The sequence below is a fragment of the Euprymna scolopes genome, chromosome 27 (genome assembly GCF_053919585.1).
Source record: "Euprymna scolopes isolate OS-2025 chromosome 27, ASM5391958v1, whole genome shotgun sequence".
NCBI lineage: Eukaryota > Metazoa > Mollusca > Cephalopoda > Sepiida > Sepiolidae > Euprymna > Euprymna scolopes.
Window position 1 is genome coordinate 105,823,791 of NC_136508.1, and position 10,489 is coordinate 105,834,279.

Here is a 10,489-nt window from a genome sequence, read left to right on the forward strand (position 1 = left end):
TTATTTTTGCCGTAATTTAAGTGCAGGGGAAATCGTAGTTTACCTGATTAGCGTGGGTGTTGTGTCTATTTGCTTAAGGAAAAAAGCTAAAATTGCGACGTCGCTTTCGTATTTGACGATCGTGTGGGAGTAACATGAATTCTATACAAATTAGTTTACAAAAATTAGTTTATTCAAGATGCATACAGGAAGACATAAAAGGAACGACCGGCGAATGTTATGCGAATGGACGTGTGTATTATCAAGATTATTATACAGATATATAATCATCCACATATATATACATGTATATAATGAAACATATATATAGTCATCCACATAAATACACACATATATAGTGAAACATAAAAGAACGCCAATATAAAATTCTAGCAGTACCCGTTAACCAGCATTGCCCGGTGGTAGCATGACAGATACAGAACAGAATCATAAAAGGACCGCCCTCGGAAACAAATTAAACTACGGTTGTTGTTGTGACCACTGCCATTCCAGGAAAATAGTGGCCACTAGGGCTGTGGCTCTAATTAAATAATCTGGCATTCACCGTCGGACATGTTTCCAAGTGGGAGCTATTGGAAGCCACTGTTTTTGATTATCTGCACTGTTGGTTACTGGCGATTAGTTTTGGTTTGGGGCAATAACCTGCAGGTACTCACTGATGATATAGAATGGATTTAATAACTCTTTAAATTGAGCGAAAACAGAGGTACATAACTGCCTTCTACCAAATGAAAGTATATTTCAAATCGGCCATTGTTTTTCTCCTCGGCATAGTAAACGCATATCTTTTCGAAAAATAGCTCTAGCACATCTTCTAAATAATAAAATAATCCATTAAAAATAAAAGTCTAAAAAACAAAAAAAAATATATAACAAATAAGTGTTTCTCTAGCCAATAAAATGTAAGTTGAAACGACCTGCCTATTATTTTTGGGTTTTAACTTATTTGAAAGTGTTCAATCGGCTCTAAAAATATAGTGTCAACATAATAAGTCACAGCTATGATGCCTAGGTAATCGGTCAAAAATATAAAAATAACTTTAATTATAACAAGGAATAAAAAATGCCCCAAAACAAACAAACAAATATAGCATGATTGTAGTTTTGATAATCGCCAAAAATTAAATATTGGTACAGGTAAAATAATTTTTTAGGGTCGTTATTGGGTTTCTTGTCCGTATTATTTGCATATTTGCATTCCAAGACTAATGCGGTGTTTACATTTTCAGAGTGTTCCGTCTGAGCAAGGAAAGAGTGATATGCGTTTTGATTACATTTTATGTTAGTTCTGTACGTGCAAGGAAAGATTAAGCGATGCCTGTTAAAATGCCAATAATTCTCAAACCTTTCATTCATAAAATTTTAATGGTTACAGTATTTAATTGTAATAATATTGAGCAATTCTAAAGACTTCAAAGAAGTTTTATATGTTTTTTTAGCAAACTTTTCATCATATGTGAAAGCTATGTTTATTTTTACTCATGCACGTATGATACCATGTTCAAGTGTTCCAAATAAGTTGCAATTCAATTTCAAGACAGCTAAAAATTGGAAGAAGAAAAAAGAAAGGATATTTTTACGACCTAACCAACCTCTCATGTTATGAACGGATTTCAGAACAAAACACCTGCAATCTCTGAAGCCGTTATTTACATGTGGAGGTGTGGGGTGTTTATTCTGAAAAGCCTTTCTTATCACGGGGAGGTCGGGATGTTTATACTAAGCTAGGTTTAGTCGTTAGAAAATGACTTATAAACATAAAAGACCAAAAAAGTGGATTATCTTTATTTGTTAGGTGTTAAACGGTGCTGGATTACAACATACAAAGACACCAAAATAACTTTCCATCTATATATATAAAAGCGAAAATGTATGTATGTATGTATGTATGTATGTATGTATGTATGTATGTATGTATGCACGCTTTTCCTCGATGTACACAAAAGGCTTCTTTCAGAGAAGCGCTTGCTTGGTTCACAACTTCTTAAAACTTTTTATATCATCTATAAATTGTAATATCTCAGAGTTACCCACGGAGCTCGCCTGTATATTTAATCTTATTGACTTTCAAACGTTAATTATTCGACATTTTCCGCATCGGCACGCATTACATTCGGTTTTCGGTATAAACAAAAGCGAAACTCGACTCTAATCACAGGCCGAAAGCCAGTTGTCTCAAGAGGGCTAAGTAACGTTTTATTCAATGTCGACTTCGTCATATCAGACTGTAGCTTTCATTTCGCTCCTCCTAATAAACAGGGAGCGGGTTTTTAAAAATAAACAAACCGATTTATTCACCTCATTCAAAACTGTCCCGCACAAAATGCTTACTGCTGAATATCTATCGCTGTCACGTCAATCAAAAACGCGCACCTGTTTACTTTACTATTTTCCAACTGCGCGTCGTGAAGGCTTTGTTTTTTTTTCACGGGCACCCGTTATTTTTTCACATTTTTGGGTTTTTTTCACATACCCCGAAAAACACCCGGGCAACGCCGGGTACCCCTCGCTAGTACACAATAAAAACGAAAGATGTATTTGGTAAATTAATGAGACAAAAAAAAACTAAAACTAGAAAAGATAAATTTTTCCATTAGGTGCACCCCCACAATTTACTTTAAAATGACGGCTTTTATGAATTTTCGACTATGTTGGATAAGAAAATCACATTTAAATTTTGCACAGATAAGTAGTTTTCGAGATACAAATATATTAAGCACTGTAATTTACTAACCGTCATGTTTGTATACACGCGTGATAAACACCTACATAAATGGGGTGGAAGATTCGTACACTGTTGTCAAATGTTGGAAATTAAGTGTCTAATAACTGAAATTGATTTCGTGCAAAAGAATGTATGTCCTAGCGATGCAATATTGGAATGTTCTGCAAATTTCTTTTAAATGATCTAATTCCGGAATAAGAGAATTAGCTGATAATCAATCAAAGACAGCGGTTTTCCCGAGGGTCCCTTTATTTTTTTTTATTCTACTACTAGAAAGTTCATGATGTATCGATTAACCAGTTATTGGTGGTGTAGGAGTAGAACTTGTGGAATGTGGAGATTTCCTTCCAGTGTTTATTGGTGGCGGTGGTAGGATCAAATATTTAGAGAGGAAAATAGGTACTTCTTCCTCTAAAAATGTTGCGATTGTGATGGTGTTGCTCATAGGATTTAATGTAGTATTTTATTATAATGATTGAATATGTCTAAAATAGTGTTCGAAAGTTACGTACGATAATAGCTAATATAATTTAATGTAGTATATGCACCCCGAGGAGAGGCGCTCTGTGTAGCCCCGTCAGTATTCCCCGATAAAAGTGCACCAGGCAGTTAACATTAAACTAGCACCTTCTTAAAGAGAGAAAACAAAACCTGGGAGGACGGACCTCCTAGAACTGCACAGAACTAACATGACACCGCACTCACCATGGACCAAATCATTACAGGAATGATCTATTCTCTGTTGATTTTGAAGTCGACGACAAAATAATGAAATGTTCAGTTTAAAAAGAAAATATGATTTTAAATCTTCAAATATTTTACTTTTTAATGAATTAAATTAACAAAACGATAAAATTACAAAAAAAACAAAACAATCACAACAAGCTTAAACAATGATAAATATCTAAACTTGATAGAAAAACAATTCGTCACACTTACCTTATCAACGGATGTTTTTACACTAGGAATAAAATAATGATTACACCGTCTTACGATGACCTAAATTCATTCTTTAGCAGTTGATTTTCTTTTTAAATAATTTTTCATTAAAATCGTGTTTTTCATCTTTTAATTTTGATTCTTTTATATTTTCATATATTTTATTTCTTTATGAATTGGACACACAAAACACAAGTATCAATTTATTAAAGAAATCTTAACAAACAAAACAAATTTTCTGTTTTTAACACAAAAGAAAACACGAGTTTTTTTTCGTATTATGGAATGAAAGGTAAGCTTTTTATTTTATTTATTTTAAACATTTAAAAAAATCAATAACTATTTAACTTATTTGCATGACTTTTAAAATAATCTTAAACATTAAAATATTTTTTTTTATTGCAATCCAATAAAAAAAAAAATCAATAACTATTTAACTTATTTGCATGACTTTTAAAATAATCTTAAACATTAAAATAATTTTTTTTATTGCAATCAAAAAAAAAAAATCAATAACTATTTAACTTATTTGCATGACGTTTAAAATAATCTTAAACATTAAAATATTTTTTTTTATTGCAATCCAATAAAAAAAAAATCAATAACTATTTAACTTATTTGCATGACTTTTAAAATAATCTTAAACATTAAAATATTTTTTTTTATTGCAATCCAATAAAAAAAAAAAATCAATAACTATTTAACTTATTTGCATGACTTTTAAAATAATCTTAAACATTAAAATAATTTTTTTTATTGCAATCCAATAAAAAAAAATCAATAACTATTTAACTTATTTGCATGACTTTTAAAATAATCTTAAACATTAAAATAATTTTTTTTATTGCAATCAAAAAAAAAAAAATCAATAACTATTTAACTTATTTGCATGACGTTTAAAATAATCTTAAACATTAAAATATTTTTTTTTATTGCAATCCAATAAAAAAAAAATCAATAACTATTTAACTTATTTGCATGACTTTTAAAATAATCTTAAACATTAAAATATTTTTTTTTATTGCAATCCAATAAAAAGAAAATCAATAACTATTTAACTTATTTGCATGACTTTTAAAATAATCTTAAACATTAAAATATTTTTTTTTATTGCAATCCAATAAAAAAAAAATCAATAACTATTTAACTTATTTGCATGACTTTTAAAATAATCTTAAACATTAAAATATTTTTTTTTATTGCAATCCAATAAAAAAAAAAAATCAATAACTATTTAACTTATTTGCATGACTTTTAAAATAATCTTAAACATTAAAATAATTTTTTTTATTGCAATCCAATAAAAAAAAATCAATAACTATTTAACTTATTTGCATGACTTTTAAAATAATCTTAAACATAAAAATAATTTTTTTATTGCAATCCCCCCCAAAAAAATCAATAACTATTTAACTTATTTGCATGACTTTTACAATAATCTTAAACATTAAAATAATTTTTTTTATTGCAATCCAATAAAAAAAAAATCAATAACTATTTAACTTATTTGCATGACTTTTAAAATAATCTTAAACATTAAAATAATTTTTTTTATTGCAATCAAAAAAAAAAAATCAATAACTATTTAACTTATTTGCATGACGTTTAAAATAATCTTAAAAATTAAAATAATTTTTTTTATTGCAATCCAATAAAAAAAAAATCAATAACTATTTAACTTATTTGCATGACTTTTACAATAATCTTAAACATTAAAATAATTTTTTTTATTGCAATCCAATAAAAAAAAATCAATAACTATTTAACTTATTTGCATGACTTTTAAAATAATCTTAATCATTAAAATAATTTTTTTATTGCAATCCCCCCCAAAAAATCAATAACTATTTAACTTATTTGCATGACTTTTTAAATAATCTTAAAAATTAAAATAATTTTTTATATTGCAATCAAAAAAAAAAATCAATAACTATTTAACTTATTTGCATGACTTTTAAAATAATCTTAAACATTAAAATAATTTTTTTTATTGCAATCCAATAAAAAAAAAATCAATAACTATTTAACTTATTTGCATGACTTTTAAAATAATCTTAAACATTAAAATATTTTTTTTTATTGCAATCCAATAAAAAAAAAAATCAATAACTATTTAACTTATTTGCATGACTTTTAAAATAATCTTAAACATTAAAATAATTTTTTTATTGCAATCCCCCCCAAAAAATCAATAACTATTTAACTTATTTGCATGACTTTTTAAATAATCTTAAACATTAAAATATTTTTTTTATTGCAATCCAATAAAAAAAAAAATCAATAACTATTTAACTTATTTGCATGACTTTTAAAATAATCTTAAACATTAAAATATTTTTTTTTATTGCAATCCAATAAAAAAAAAATCAATAACTATTTAACTTATTTGCATGACTTTTAAAATAATCTTAAACATTAAAATATTTTTTTTTATTGCAATCCAATAAAAAAAAAATCAATAACTATTTAACTTATTTGCATGACTTTTAAAATAATCTTAAACATTAAAATAATTTTTTTTATTGCAATCCAATAAAAAAAAAATCAATAACTATTTAACTTATTTGCATGACTTTTAAAATAATCTTAAACATTAAAATAATTTTTTTTATTGCAATCCAATAAAAAAAAAATCAATAACTATTTAACTTATTTGCATGACTTTTAAAATAATCTTAAACATTAAAATATTTTTTTTTATTGCAATCCAATAAAAAAAAAATCAATAACTATTTAACTTATTTGCATGACTTTTAAAATAATCTTAAACATTAAAATAATTTTTTTATTGCAATCCCCCCCAAAAAATCAATAACTATTTAACTTATTTGCATGACTTTTTAAATAATCTTAAAAATTAAAATAATTTTTTATATTGCAATCAAAAAAAAAAATCAATAACTATTTAACTTATTTGCATGACTTTTAAAATAATCTTAAACATTAAAATAATTTTTTTATTGCAATCCCCCCCAAAAAATCAATAACTATTTAACTTATTTGCATGACTTTTTAAATAATCTTAAAAATTAAAATAATTTTTTATATTGCAATCAAAAAAAAAATCAATAACTATTTAACTTATTTGCATGACTTTTAAAATAATCTTAAACATTAAAATAATTTTTTTATTGCAATCCAATAAAAAAAAAAAATCAATAACTATTTAACTTATTTGCATGACTTTTAAAATAATCTTAAACATTAAAATAATTTTTTTTATTGCAATCCCCCCCAAAAATCAATAACTATTTAACTTATTTGCATGACTTTTAAAATAATCTTAAAAATTAAAATAATTTTTTTTATTGCAATCAAAAAAAAATCAATAACTATTTAGCTTATTTGCATGACTTTTAAAATAATTTTTTTTATTGCAATCCTATAATGAAAAAAAAATGATTTCGCCAATGCTTTATAACAAACGTGATTTAAAAAGTTCTTCGATTAAAACACTTTTAAAATTACTTTTTTCAATCTGACATTAACATTTTTGTGAAAAATATGTATTTTAGTAAAACGTATGTGATTTCTGGGAAAATAATATTTACCAAACACACATTATTTTAATTCGAAGTTGGTCGAATTGTGATACAAAAAACTTTTTAAAAATTATTTTAACTTTTTTATTATTATTATTATTATTATTATTATTATTATTATTATTATTATTATTATTATTATTATTTCCTCTACCTATTCTGTTGCCAGAAAATTCCGTTTGATTTAAAAAAAAATTTAGATCTAGTATTTAACATTTTAGAATTGGGATCACTGTCTTTTTATAAAGTTTACATAAAATGTGCGAGTCTCTTGCAATTTAGATAAACTAAAATATTAGCAAAATACGGGGACATATTTGGGGCTTCACCGCCTGTCAGAATGTAATTTGATTGGCTATTGAAATTAACGTCATTATTGTTAAATAATTTTTTAAGAATTAAATTGTCGTAAAAGATTGTAATTATCGTTTAATTATTAATTACGTAATTATAATTATCAAAAATATAATTATTATTATCAAAAATATAATTATTGTAAAAAATTAAAAAAATAAAATTATCGTAAAAACATAATTATTGTTTAATTATTAACTACGTAATTATTATTATAAAATGTAATTAAAGTAAAGTAATATTTCAGTAAAATAATTTCATTATTGAAAGTTAAACTTTTTACTTTATTTTAAAATAAGAAAAAATAAGTAAAATCTCATTAAATCATTAATAAACAAAAAATTAAAACTGCAACATGCACAAAGATGCAACATATTGTTGATCATGATTAATGTATTAACGATGCAAGAATTACATGACATAAAATGTTGTTCATATATTATTATGTATTTGAAAACAATATCATGTATTAACGATGCAAGAATTACATGACATAAAATGTTGTTCATATATTATTATGTATTTGAAAACAATATCATGTATTAACGATGCAAAAATTACATGACATAAAATGTTGTTCATATATAATTATGTATTTGAAAACAATATCATGTATTAACGATGCAAGAATTACATGACATAAAATGTTGTTCATATATTATTATGTATTTGAAAACAATATCATGTATTAACGATGCAAAAATTACATGACATAAAATGTTGTTCATATATAATTATGTATTTGAAAACAATATCATGTATTAATGATGCAAGAATTACATGACAAAATGTTGTTCATATATTATTATGTATTTGAAAACAATATCATGTATTAATGATGCAAGAATTACATGACATAAAATGTTGTTCATATATTATTATGTATTTGAAAACAATATCATGTATTAATGATGCAAGAATTACATGACATAAAATGTTGTTCATATATTATTATGTATTTGAAAACAATATCATGTATTAACGATACAAGAATTACATGACATAAAATGTTGTTCATATATTATTATGTATTTGAAAACAATATCATGTATTAACGATACAAGAATTACATAACATAAAAATGTTGTTCATATATTATTATGTATTTGAAAACAATATCATGTATTAACGATACAAGAATTACATAACATAAAAATGTTGTTCATATATTATTATGTATTTGAAAACAAACGATGCAAGAATCACATAACATAAAATGTTGTTCATATATAATTATGTATTTGAAAACAATATCATGTATTAACGATGCAAGAATTACGTGACATAAAATGTTGTTCATATATAATTATGTATTTGAAAACAATATCATGTATTAACGATGCAAGAATTACATGACATAAAATGTTGTTCATATATAATTATGTATTTGAAAACAATATCATGTATTAACGATGCAAGAATTACATGACATAAAATGTTGTTCATATATTATTATGTATTTGAAAACAATATCATGTATTAACGATGCAAGAATTACATGACATAAAATGTTGTTCATATATAATTATGTATTTGAAAACAATATCATGTATTAACGATGCAAGAATTACATGACATAAAATGTTGTTCATATATTATTATGTATTTGAAAACAATATCATGTATTAACGATGCAAGAATTACATGACATAAAATGTTGTTCATATATTATTATGTATTTGAAAACAATATCATGTATTAACGATGCAAGAATTACATGACATAAAATGTTGTTCATATATTATTATGTATTTGAAAACAATATCATGTATTAACGATGCAAGAATTACATGACATAAAATGTTGTTCATATATTATTATGTATTTGAAAACAATATCATGTATTAACGATGCAAGAATTACATGACATAAAATGCTGTTCATATATTATTATGTATTTGGACACAATATCATGTATTAACGATACAAGAATTACATGACATAAAATGTTGTTCATATATTATTATGTATTTGAAAACAATATCATGTATTAATGATGCAAGAATTACATGACATAAAATGTTGTTCATATATTATTATGTATTTGAAAACAATATCATGTATTAATGATACAAGAATTACATGACATAACATGTTGTTCATATATTATTATGTATTTGAAAACAATATCATGTATTAACGATGCAAGAATTACATGACATAAAATGTTGTTCATATATTATTATGTATTTGAAAACAATATCATTTCTAATTATTTTTATTTGTTTCTGCATTTTATAAAAGTCTATTGTACTTATGCATTTTTGTTACCGTGCTGAAATAATAACGTTATTCTGAAAGGCATTTTTAACATGAAGAGAAGGTATTTTGTAACTATTTGTGCTTCCACCTAACAATTTTATCAATAAAAATATTGTGAAACTTGAATTTAACCTGAGCAAATCTATTAAATATCGCTTTATGAGGGAAAAGAGAGCGCCAACACAATATCGCCGAATTGACACAGCACGGCACTAAACGATATTGTTGACGTGTTGATTCAGCGATATTGGTCAGTGGCATATCATGTTGGTTGATGGTGTTGTTCAGGAACATGTGTGTCGATTCAATGATAGTGTTTGGTGACGTGGCATGTTCATTTGGCGATATTGTTCGGGATCAGATGGACAGATTTGTTCAGGACCGATCGGTTACTTGTGATATAAATACATTTTTTTGGGGGGGGGTTCTCTCTTGATGTGTCAAGCTATTTCGGGTATCATGGTGTTCAATCCAAAGTTCATATTTGATTGCAGTGAATCCAGACAGTCAATAGTGGAGTGGTTGCAGTGGGGTGAAATGCATTGATCCAATTTTGATTGTAGAAAGAAAACACTGTACACAGTGTTTGCTTTGGATTCTTTCACTGTATGGAAGCAGTTTGCAGATGAAACAGTCGATGTATTTTTGGCTGAACTATGAAAGCTTG